A 12,701-nucleotide genomic window follows, 5' to 3' on the forward strand; every position below is an offset into this window, starting at 1 on the left:
TTTGTTGGTACTGCTAGCTGGTACTGCTGGTGGATTTCGCTGGCTGGTACTACTGGCTGGTGCTGGTGGGTACTGCTGGCTGGTACTGCTAGTTGGTTCTGCTGGCTGGTACTGCTAGTGGGTTCTGCTGGCTGGTACTGCTGGCTGGTGCTGGTGGGTACTGCTGGCCGGTAATGCTAGTGGGTTTTGCTGGCTGGTACTGCTGGCTGGTGCTTGCAGGTACTGCTGGTCGGTACTGCTAGCGGGTACTGTTGGCTGGTACTGCCTCCCAGTACTGCTGGCTGGTTCTGCTGGCGGGTACTGCTGGCTGGTGCTGGTGGGTACTTCTGGCTAATACTGCTGGTGGATACTGCTGGCTGGTACTAGTGGATACTACTGGCAGGTACTGGTGGGTACTACTGGTGGGTACTGCTGGCTGGTACTGGTGGGTACTGTTGGTGGGTATTGCTGGCTGTTACTGCTAGCGGGTACTGTTGGTGGGTTCCCGACCCACCATTCCTGAGCATCAGTGTGACAGGAGCCTAGCTGGAGGAAGCAGAGCCGCTGGCTGCTGCTGTCCTAAAGGCGGGTATGGCTGATGGCTGCTGCTGGCTGTCCTACAGGGCTGGTACTGCTGGTGGATACTGCTTGCTGGTACTGCTGGTGGGTAGTGCTCGTGGGTTCTGCTGGCTGGTACTGCTGGTGGGTTCTTCTGGCTGATACTGCTAGTGGGTTCTGCAGGCTGGTACTGTTGGTGGGTACTGATAGCTGGTGCTGGTGGGTACTGTTTGTTGGTACTGCTAGCTGGTACTGCTGGTGGATTTCGCTGGCTGGTACTGCTGGCTGGTGCTGGTGGGTACTGCTGGCTGGTACTGCTAGTGGGTTCTGCTGGCTGGTACTGCTAGTGGGTTCTGCTGGCTGGTACTGCTGGCTGGTGCTGGTGGGTACTGCTGGCCGATAATGCTAGTGGGTACTGCTGGCTGGTGCTGGCAGGTACTGCTGGTCGTTACTGCTAGCGGGTACTGTTGGCTGGTACTGCCTCCCGGTACTGCTGGCTGGTTCTGCTGGCGGGTACTGCTGGCTGGTGCTGGTGGGTACTTCTGGCTAATACTGCTGGCAGATACTGCTGGCTGGTACTAGTGGGTACTACTGGCAGTTACTGCTGGCTGGTACTGGTGGGTACTACTGGTGGGTACTGCTGGCTGGTACTGGTGGGTACTGTTGGTGGGTATTGCTGGCTGTTATTACTAGCTGTTACTATTGGCGGGTACTGCTGGCTGGTACTGGTGGGTACTACTGGCCGGTACTGCTAGCTGGTTCTGCTGGCTGGTGCTGGTGGGTACTTCTGACTGGTACTGCTGGCGGATACTGCTGGCTGGTACTGGTGGGTACTGTTGGTGGGTATTGCTGGCTGTTACTGCTGGCGGGTACTGTTGGTGGGTTCCCGACCCACCATTCCTGAGCATCAGTGTGACAGGAGCCTAGCTGGAGGAAGCAGAGCCGCTGCTTCCTGTATTGCTCCTGTTACAGGCGGAGACGGAATTCATTTGGTATCACTCCTGTGACAGGAGACAGCGCTGTACAGTAAGCATCGGCTGCTTCCTCTAGTGCTCCCTTTTTCACGCTGATGCTCCGGGATGGAGGGTCGTGAACCCACAATCTGGGCTTACCGACCCGCCATCCCAGGACAGGAGGGAGAGTCACTAATATTTTTTTGGGGGGGAGAAATTGCCCCGTTGCCCCCCCCCCCTGGATCCGCCCCTGTGCTAAACGTGGTTAAAACGTGCATTAACTCTTCAAAAAGCACTTTTTTTTAACACCTGATTTTTCCTGGCATCAGAAGTCGCTTTGCAGCTCAGTTTTTAAAACCCCCTCATTTCTAAAAGTCAGGCTGGTATAATACTGTCCAAGTAGCAACCCTGCACTGCACACTCCTCTCACAACACTTCATAGTCAGTCCTGAAATATTATATTTTTCTGTAATCCCCAGTAATGATAACAAGAGTAGTAAACCTCCACGGTCCACCACATACAGTGACAAAAGTTCTGCAGTATATTATCCCGTCATCTGAGAGCTCAGCATCACGTGGCTCTATTCTACACATGCATTCTGTAAAACAGCCACTAGATGCCGCAAGTAAACCCTTATCTTTGTCACTGAGAACTCATAGCCCTTCTAGTGAAATGTGATGAATATACGTATATCAGTGCGAGCGAGGTAAGCTGCTTCAGCGTGTGAGCGGCGGGGATTGCCCACCATGCACTATTGAGGAAGGATATCACTCAGAATGAACAGTAACAGTTGAGGAGGCGGTGGGTCAATGCATAGAATGTATATACGAATGGGCGTGTTCTAGAAGAGTCTTCTCCTCTCCCCTGGGCGCTCCATGTAACTTACATGAAAGAAGACGATGACTTGTGAAGTGTAATGTGAGCCTGTGAAGCCCCGGACATGGCTGGGAGACAGTCCCTGGTGTTTGGAAAGAAAATATTTCCCTTCATCTCCTCTCTGATGTTTGTTGGGCTCGGGAAGCCTCTGCTGCAGGAAACCTCCAAAGAAGGAGCAGAAGACTCAGCTCCACACTCTGCTACAGCTCATCTGACCTGGTAAGAAGGACACAGGTCCTCTTCATATCACACTGCTCATCTGACCTGGTAAGAAGGACACAGGTCCTCTTCTTCATATCACACTGCTTATCTGACCTGGTAAGAAGGACACAGGTCCTCTTCATATCACACTGCTCATCTGACCTGGTAAGAAGGACACAGGTCCTCTTCTTCATATCACACTGCTTATCTGACCTGGTAAGAAGGACACAGGTCCTCTTCTTCTTCATATCACACTGCTCATCTGACCTGGTAAGAAGGACACAGGTCCTCTTCATATCACACTGCTCATCTGACCTGGTAAGAAGGACACAGGTCCTCTTCTTCATATCACACTGCTCATCTGACCTGGTAAGAAGGACACAGGTCCTCTTCTTCATATCACACTGCTTATCTGACCTGGTAAGAAGGACACAGGTCCTCTTCTTCTTCATATCACACTGCTCATCTGACCTGGTAAGAAGGACACAGGTCCTCTTCTTCATATCACACTGCTCATCTGACCTGGTAAGAAGGACACAGGTCCTCTTCTTCATATCACACTGCTCATCTGACCTGGTAAGAAGGACACAGGTCCTCTTCTTCATATCACACTGCTCATCTGACCTGGTAAGAAGGACACAGGTCCTCTTCTTCATATCACACTGCTCATCTGACCTGGTAAGAAGGACACAGGTCCTCTTCTTCATATCACACAGCTCATCTGACCTGGTAAGAAGGACACAGGTCCTCTTCTTCATATCACACTGCTCATCTGACCTGGTAAGAAGGACACAGGTCCTCTTCATATCACACTGCTCATCTGACCTGGTAAGAAGGACACAGGTCCTCTTCTTCATATCACACTGCTTATCTGACCTGGTAAGAAGGACACAGGTCCTCTTCTTCATATCACACTGCTCATCTGACCTGGTAAGAAGGACACAGGTCCTCTTCTTCATATCACACTGCTCATCTGACCTGGTAAGAAGGACACAGGTCCTCTTCTTCATATCACACTGCTCATCTGACCTGGTAAGAAGGACACAGGTCCTCTTCTTCATATCACACTGCTCATCTGACCTGGTAAGAAGGACACAGGTCCTCTTCTTCATATCACACAGCTCATTTGACCTGGTAAGAAGGACACAGGTCCTCTACTTCATATCACACAGCTCATCTGACCTGGTAAGAAGGACACAGGTCCTCTTCTTCATATCACACAGCTCATCTGACCTGGTAAGAAGGACACAGGTCCTCTTCTTCATATCACACTGCTCATCTGACCTGGTAAGAAGGACACAGGTCCTCTTCTTCATATCACACTGCTCATCTGACCTGGTAAGAAGGACACAGGTCCTCTTCTTCATATCACACTGCTTATCTGACCTGGTAAGAAGGACACAGGTCCTCTTCTTCATATCACACTGCTCATCTGACCTGGTAAGAAGGACACAGGTCCTCTTCTTCATATCACACAGCTCATCTGACCTGGTAAGAAGGACACAGGTCCTCTTCTTCATATCACACTGCTCATCTGACCTGGTAAGAAGGACACAGGTCCTCTTCATATCACACTGCTCATCTGACCTGGTAAGAAGGACACAGGTCCTCTTCTTCATATCACACTGCTCATCTGACCTGGTAAGAAGGACACAGGTCCTCTTCTTCATATCACACTGCTCATCTGACCTGGTAAGAAGGACACAGGTCCTCTTCTTCATATCACACAGCTCATCTGACCTGGTAAGAAGGACACAGGTCCTCTTCTTCATATCACACAGCTCATCTGACCTGGTAAGAAGGACACAGGTCCTCTTCTTCATATCACACTGCTCATCTGACCTGGTAAGAAGGACACAGGTCCTCTTCTTCATATCACACTGCTCATCTGACCTGGTAAGAAGGACACAGGTCCTCTTCTTCATATCACACAGCTCATCTGACCTGGTAAGAAGGACACAGGTCCTCTTCATATCACACAGCTCATCTGACCTGGTAAGAAGGACACCGGTCCTCTTCTTCATATCACATCACATCAGGCATGACATCTCTGCATATGGACATTGTTCTGGACCATCCCTGATGTTCTTCTGACATCACTAATGCACTATGGACCATCACTGATGCACATCACTGATAGAAGATTGGACCAATCACCACCACACATCACTGACACACTATGGACCATCACTGTTGTACTATAGATCACCACCACCACACATCACTGACACACTATGGACCATCACTGTTGTACTATAGATCATCACCACCACACATCACTGATACACTATGGACCATCACTGTTGTACTATAGATCACCACCACCACACATCACTGACACACTATGGACCATCACTGTTGTACTATAGATCACCACCACCACCACACATCACTGACACACTTTGGACCATCACTGTTGTACTATAGATCCCCACCACCACACATCACTGACACACTATGGACCATCACTGTTGTACTATAGATCATCACCACCACACATCACTGATACACTATGGACCATCACTGTTGTACTATAGATCACCACCACCACACATCACTGACACACTATGGACCATCACTGTTGTGCTATAGATCATCACCACCACACATCACTGATACACTATGGACCATCACTGTTGTACTATAGATCATCACCACCACACATCACTGACACACTATGGACCATCACTGTTGTACCATAGATCACCACCACCACACATCACTGACATACTAGACCGTTGCTGTTATACCATTGATTACTACCACCACATATCACTGACATACTATAGACCATCACTGTCGTACCATAGATCACCACCACCACACATCACTGATATAATATGGACCATCACTGTTGTACCATAGACCACCACCACCACCACACATCGCTGATATACTATGGACCATCACTGTTGTACTATAGATCATCACCACCACACATCACTGATATACTATGGACCATCACTGTTGTACTATAGATCACCACCCCCACACATCACTGATATACTATGGACCATCACTGTTGTACTATAGATCACCACCACCACACCTCACTGACATACTATGAACCATCACTGTTGTACCATAGACCACCACCACCACACATCACTAACATACTATGGACCATCACCGTGTTTTACCATAGATCACTACCACTACACATAACTGACATACTATAGACCAGTGATGTCAAACCTTGGCACGCCAGATGTTTTGGAACTCTATTTCTCATGATGCTCATGTGTTCTTGATCCACGTGAAGCTAAAATCTAGGCAAATTTTAAAATGTATTCAATAAATAAATGTATATATTCAGCAAAAAATGAAGTACCAAAATTTCACTTAAGCTATTGATTTTGGAATGAACGTTCGTATGAATATTCCTACAAACATTCATAGAAAAATTCCCAGTAAATTTAAAGACTTGAGAAATGTTATTAAAAAGTACTTCAAAATTTAATTTGCTTTTAACATTCCAATTTAGAATTAATGTAATTTCAAGAAAAAAGAACAACATACACTAATAGAAGTTAGTTTGTTTGAGTAAAATTTTGCATCCTGTTTTTTTTTTTACTTTTCTCATTGCTACAGTTAAAAAAAAAAACTTCGATTTGATTGCACTAGTAATTAGAAAATCAAACAAATATTCCTAAAATAAAAAAAAATTTCTAACAAAATTGTACTAGTGTATGGCCGGCTTTACTACGTGTCTTTTATTATCTCGAAGGCTCGGTTTCCACTAGTGCGATTTGCGGTGCGACTTGACACATGTCAAGTCGCACAGCAAGTCAAAACCCATTGTTTTCAATGGGGCCCGTTTCCACTGCCACGGCTTCAGTTGCCGCGACCTCAAAAGTAAATCGTGTACTACTTTTGAGCGCGACTTCCCTCTATATATGCGGGACAAGTCTAACTGAAGCCGCGGTTTACTTTTGCTACGAAGTCGTGCTAGAAGTAGCACGACTTCGTAGCCGCACTAGTGGAAACCGAGGCTAAGGCTATGTTCACATCTTGGCGTTGCTATTACAGGCATTTTTATGGGCGTTTTTCAGGCATTTTTATGTGCGTTTTCGCAGGCGTTTTACAGGCGTTTTTACAGGCGTTTTTTGTGCAGGCGTTTTTAGATTGAACCAATGGAAAACGCCTGCAATCTGCCCAAAAAGAAGCTCATGTACTTTTTTGAGCGTTGGGCGTTTTGCTCACGGCGTCAAAACGCTCAGATGTGAACAGGGGCCATTGAAATGAATAGGATTTGTCTTGTTGGGCATTTGAGAGCTGATCTTAGAGCAAAAAAACGCCCCCAAAACGCCTACATGTGAATGTAGCCTAATTGAACAGGGGAATAGGAGTTGGTGCAGTTTAGCCCTAAAAGTCAGGACAGGCATTTAGTAACAAAGTTCAGTAGGGATGCACCGAAATTTCGGCCCGAAATTATCGTCCGAAAATGAGCCAATCCCATTTTCGGCCGATAATGGGTTAACGATGCCGAAATTAATATGGCCGCCGTGAGGAAGGAGGAGGGCGCAGCGCAGGTTTTAAAAGTCCCGCCTCTGGCCGGCAGCCCGCCTCTCAATGATGTCCCTACTACGATGTGTGACTTTCCGGGCGGGAGGGCAGGCGAGCGGCCGCTAATAGCTGTAACTATGTGAGCTTTCACTTCCCTGTCAGCGGGACTGTGTGTGAATGAACTGACACCGGGCGGGGGGAGCGGCCGCTAATAACTATAACTATGTGAGCCTTCACTTCCCTGTCAGGCATGTATCTCCGCTGACAGGGAAGTGAAGGCTCACATAGTTATAGTTATTAGCGGCCGCTCCCCCCGCCCGGTGTCAGTTCATTCACACACAGTCCCGCTGACAGGGAAGTGAAGTGAAGCTCACATAGTTAGTTATATCTATTAGCGGCCGCTCGCCCGCCCTCCCGCCCGGTGTGTCACTTCATTCATACACACATCGTAGTAGTAGTGACATCACCGGGAAGTGGGCCGCCGGCCAGAGGCGGGACTTTTGAATGAAGTACACCCGAGGAGCACTCAGCAGAGTGAGTAGGAGATCGAATCGTTGGGATGGGGAGCAACGCTGAGCCAGAGGGGGGGGAGGGTGTACTGCCGAGGGGGACGCTGAGGCAGTGGGGGGGGGGGGTGGGGGGAGAGATGGGGGAGAGCTGAGGCAGCTTACCAATGATATTTGTATTATGCAGCATGAGGGGGTTAATGTATTGTCACTGCTGGTCACTGATGAATTAGTGACCGACCAGTTGCAGTTATTTAACCCCTTTGTGCTGCATTAGTGCAACCAGTGTTAATTAACACTGATACTGGTTGCACTAATGCAGCACAAAGGGGTTAAATAACTGCCACTGGTCGGTCACTAATGCATCAGTGACCAGCAGTGACAATACATTAACACCCTCATGCTGCATAATACAAATACCATTGGTAATTAAATTAACCTCTTGCCAACCTGTCACATTACATATACTGTGACAGGGTGGCAGCGACAGGTGTACGTCGCTGCCTGTTTTTGGTGTATGCCCCTCTTCTATCTATTTTAACCACTTCCATACCGAGTCATAGTAATATGACGTCGGCATAGTGGTTGTACGGATCCGGGCGGCCGTCATATGACGGCCGCCCGCTCTAGCTGCTACTGCGCGCCCCCGGGGGCGCGCAGCGCAGCGATCAGGGATGAGGCTCGTCCCTCGGACATAGCCCATCCCTGATCAAGGTAAACAGCCAATAGAAATTGGCTGTTTACCATGTGATCGGCTGTGTCAATCACAACCGATCACATGAGCGGCTCCAGCACGAGCCGCTCGTTCTCTCTGCAATGCGCGCCCCCGGGGGCGCGCAGAGCAGCGATCGGGGACGAGGCTCGTCCCTCAGACAGAGTCGATCCCCGATCTAGGTAAAGAGCCAATGAAATTGACTCTTTACCACGTGACCGGCTGTGTCCAATCACAGCCGGTCACAAATGTCAACAGAGAACACGGTAACTAGCTGTCACCGTGTTCTCCTCCTCACACACTGATCCTGTGTGAGGAAGAGAGTGTGGTAACAGCTAGTTACCGATTACAGTGCACCCCAAACACACTGATTGCCCCCCCCCAATAAAGAGCACCTGTCACTAGCCCATCAAAGTACCCGAGTACCTGTCACCAGCCCATCAGGTACTCTGATGACAGGTACTCGGGTACTCTGATGGGCTGGTGACAGGTATTCGGGTACTCTGATGGGCTGGTGACAGGTATTCAGGTACTCTGATGACGGGTACTCTGATGACAGGTACTCAGGTACTCTGATGACAGGTACTCGGGTACTCTGATGACAGGTACTTGGGTACTCTGATGACAGGTACGCAGGTACTCTGATGACGGGTACGCAGGTACTCTGATGACGGGTACTCGGATACTCTGATGACGGGTACTCGGGTACTCTGATGACAGGTACTCGGGTACTCTGATGACGGATACTCGGGTACTCTGATGACGGATACTCGGGTACTTTGATGACAGGTACTCGGGTACTCTGATGACAGGTACTCGGGTACTTTGAGTACCTGTCAACGGAGTACCCGTCATCAGAGTACCTGAGTACCTGTCACCTACCCATTAGAGTACCCGAGTACCTGTCACCTACCCATCAGAGTACCCGAGTACCTTCCGCCTGCTCATCAGAGTACCTGACACCTGAAGTACCCGAGTACTTGCTGCCTGCTCATCAGTACCCATCACTACTCATCAGTACTCATCAGTACCTATCACGTATCAGTACTGATCATCAGTACCCATCAGTACAGTATCACCTATCAGTATCAGTACTACTCATCAGTACCTATCACCTGCCTGTCACCTGCCCATCAGAGTACCCGAGTACCTGTCACCTGCCTATCGGAGTACCCGAGTACCTGCCACCTGCTCATCAGTACCAGAGTACCTGTCACCTGCCTGTCACCTGCCCAACAAAGTACCCGAGTACCTGTCACCCTTCATACAGCCATACGTCCTCCGTTTAAACCTAAATACCGGTGTTATGGCAGCAGATAGCTGCCATAACCCTGGTATTTTTTTAAACGGTGGACGGTTGGCTTTCCGATAAGGGTGGTCCCAGCGGTGGATTCGCCGTGGGATCACCCTTCCGGGATGGCGGAAGAGGTGCCCCCCCCCCTCCCGCCGCGTCCGGTCCTTTTCCCCGCTTACCGGACCCGCCAGCAGCGGGGAAAACGATCCGGTCCCGGATCCTCACAGACAGGATATCGAGTGAGGGCAAGCTTGCCCTCACTTGACTCTATGGTCTTGGAGGACCGGAGCTACGGAAAATGTTGTTGCCTAGCAACCGGTTTAAAGGTCCTTTTTTTTTTTTTTTTCTATCTTTTAGTGTACTTGTGAGATCTGAGGACTTTTTGACCCCAGATCTCACAAAAAAGAGGTCCTGTCGTGCCTTTTTCTATTACAAGTAATGTTTACATTTCTTGTAATAGAAATAAAAATTATACATTTTTTTTTTTTTTTTGTTAAACGGTGTAAAAATAAAAAATAATTAATAAAATAAATAGTAAAAAAAAAAAAAAATTAAAGCGCCCTGTCCCCCGTTAGCTCGCGCGCAGAAGTGACGCATACGGAAACCCCGCCCACATATGTAAACGGTGTTCAAACCACACATGTGAGGCATCGCCGCGATCGTTAGAGCAAGGGGAATAATTTGAGCCCTAGACCTCCTCTGTAACTCAAAGATGGCAACCTGTAGAAATTTTTAAATTGTTGCCTATGGGGATTTTTAAGTACCAAAGTTTGTCGCCATTCCGTGAGCGTGCGCAATTTTGAAACATGACATGTCAGGTATCTATTTACTCGGCGTAACATTATCTTTCACATTATGGAAAACAATTGGGCTAACTTTACTGGTTTCTTATTTTTTAATTAAAAAAAGTGATTTTTTTCCAAAAAAAATTGCGTTTGGAAGACCGCTGCGCAAATACGGTGTGATAAAAAATATTGCAATAATCTCCATTTTAATCTCTAGGGTCTCTGCTAAAAAAAATATATAATGTTTGGGGGTTCTAAGCAGTTTTCTAGCAAAACAACTGATTTTAGCTTGTAAACACCAAATGTCAAAAATAGGCCTAGGCAAGTGGCTAGGATGCATGATGATGCACCTTGGATGTTGGGCCCCTCTATATGGCTAGGCTGTGAAAAAGTCTCACACATGTGGTATTGCCATACTCAGGAGGAGTGGCAGAATGTATTTTGGGGTGTCATTTTTGCTGTGTACATGCTATGTGTTAGGAATATCCTATAAATTGACAAATTTGTGTAAAAAAAAAAAAGTTTTTATTTTTTCCCCACATTTTCCAAAAACTTGTGGAAAAAAATGACATGTTCAAAGGACCCATAATGCCTCATAGAATATACATTGGAGTGTTTGCTTTCCAAAATGGGGTCATTTTGTGGACTTTTCCATTGTATTGGTGCTCTAGGGCCTTGAAAAGTGTGATAGGTAGTAAGAAAGTTTTATGTGTATTTATGCTCCTAAAACGCCTTATGGTGCTACTTGGACGTGGAGTCTCTTTTTGTGGCCAGGCTGTGTAAAAGTCTCACACATGTGGTATCACCATACTCAGAAGGAGTAGCAGAATGAATTTTGGGGTGTCATTTTTGCTGTGTACATGCTATGTGTTAGAAATAGCTTATAAATTGACAGCGTTTTGGGGGAAAAAAGAAAAAAACATTTTTTTCTTCATTTTCCCAAGAATTGTGGGAAAAAAATTATAACTTCATAAAACTCACCATGCCTCTTACTAAATACCTTGGACTGTCTACTTTACAAAAAGGGGTCATTTGGGGGGTATTTGTACTGTCCTGACATTTCAGGGCCTCAAGAAAGGAGATAGGCTGTCCGTACATCTGGTGTGATCAATTTTCAGTAATTGGTACCATAGCTTCTAGACTCAATAACTTTCACACAGACTAAATAATATACACTAATTTGGGTTAATTTTACCAGAGATATGTAGCAGTATACATTTTGGCCCAAATGTATGAAGCAAAATTAATTTTTTGCAAAATTGTATAATAGAAACTAAAAAAAAAGTGTTTTTGTTTCAAAATTTTTGCTCTTTTTTTGCTTATATCACGAAGAAAAAAAAAACCCAGTTGTGATCAAATACCACCAAAAGAAAGCTCTATTTGTGTGAAAAAAATGATAAAAATTTTGTTTGGTAACAGTGTAGCATGACTGAGCAATTGTCATTCAAAGTGTGAGAGTGCTGAAAGCTGAAAATTGGTCTGGGAAGGAAGGGGGTCTAACTGCTCTGTATGGAAGTGGTTAAAAAAAAAATTGGGGGAAAAAGTCATTTTCGGTTTCGGTTTTCGGCCAAGGGCAACCTGCATTTTCGGTTTTGGCCCAGAATTTTCATTTCAGTGTATCCCTAAAGTTCAGGCAGAAACCAATTTGTTTTGGACGTTTTGAAATACATGTAAACATTCTTTTTATTTTGAAAATAAAAAATGCATAAAAAAAATGGAAATACACTGCAAAATTAAAAAACTGTTAGCAGGTAAACACTTTATCGCAGAAGAAGCATGCTAGGATTTTGCTGCAGTAAAACAAACTTATGGGGTTGGACAAAAATAGAAACACTAAATGATTTGCAGGTGTGAAAGTGATGACATGTTTCTTATTGAAAGTGATGTAATATTGTTTTGCTTCCGCTGTGTGATGAGACACATAGCTAACAGGTGGGAAGCCTGTTGGTGCCCGCTTAGCTGGTGCCTCTGTGATTGAAGTTGTCAATTTATTTGCGTGTCGCGAGGTACAGTATCAAAAGTTATGACGGCATATACAGTTTCCGATAAAATGTCCTCTGATAAGCATAAGCGCAGTCAAATATGGTCAACTGACCAAAAGAGACAAAAGGACATTGCCAAGGATTGTGACCCGGAGTTTTGCAATAAGAGTGGTATCAGATTCCATTATCCACCATCCAAGACTTATATTTGCAACTACCAGTAGAATTCAGGCTGTCTTGGATGCCAAAGGCAGTCCAGCACCATATTGGGTAACTATTTTGTTCTTTTACCATTCTTGGCTCCATAATGTGATCCAACTTCTGTACCTGTCTGTTCAACATCTTCAT

The 12,701-nt window shown here is 46.4% G+C and overlaps 1 protein-coding gene across 1 annotated transcript in view; it reads left to right on the plus strand.

The window, feature by feature from the left end:
- Positions 1–4,555: 4,555 nt before the first annotated feature.
- RELL2 (RELT like 2) overlaps positions 4,556–12,701 on the plus strand; it is a gene marked incomplete at its 3' end in the record, with an annotated part of 115,474 nt that continues 107,328 nt past the window's right edge. The window contains exon 1 of the mRNA XM_082253612.1: positions 4,556–4,563. The remainder of the gene's footprint in view (positions 4,564–12,701) is intronic.

Source organism: Pelophylax lessonae (genome assembly GCF_965119305.1).
Source record: "Pelophylax lessonae genome assembly, chromosome: 4".
NCBI lineage: Eukaryota > Metazoa > Chordata > Amphibia > Anura > Ranidae > Pelophylax > Pelophylax lessonae.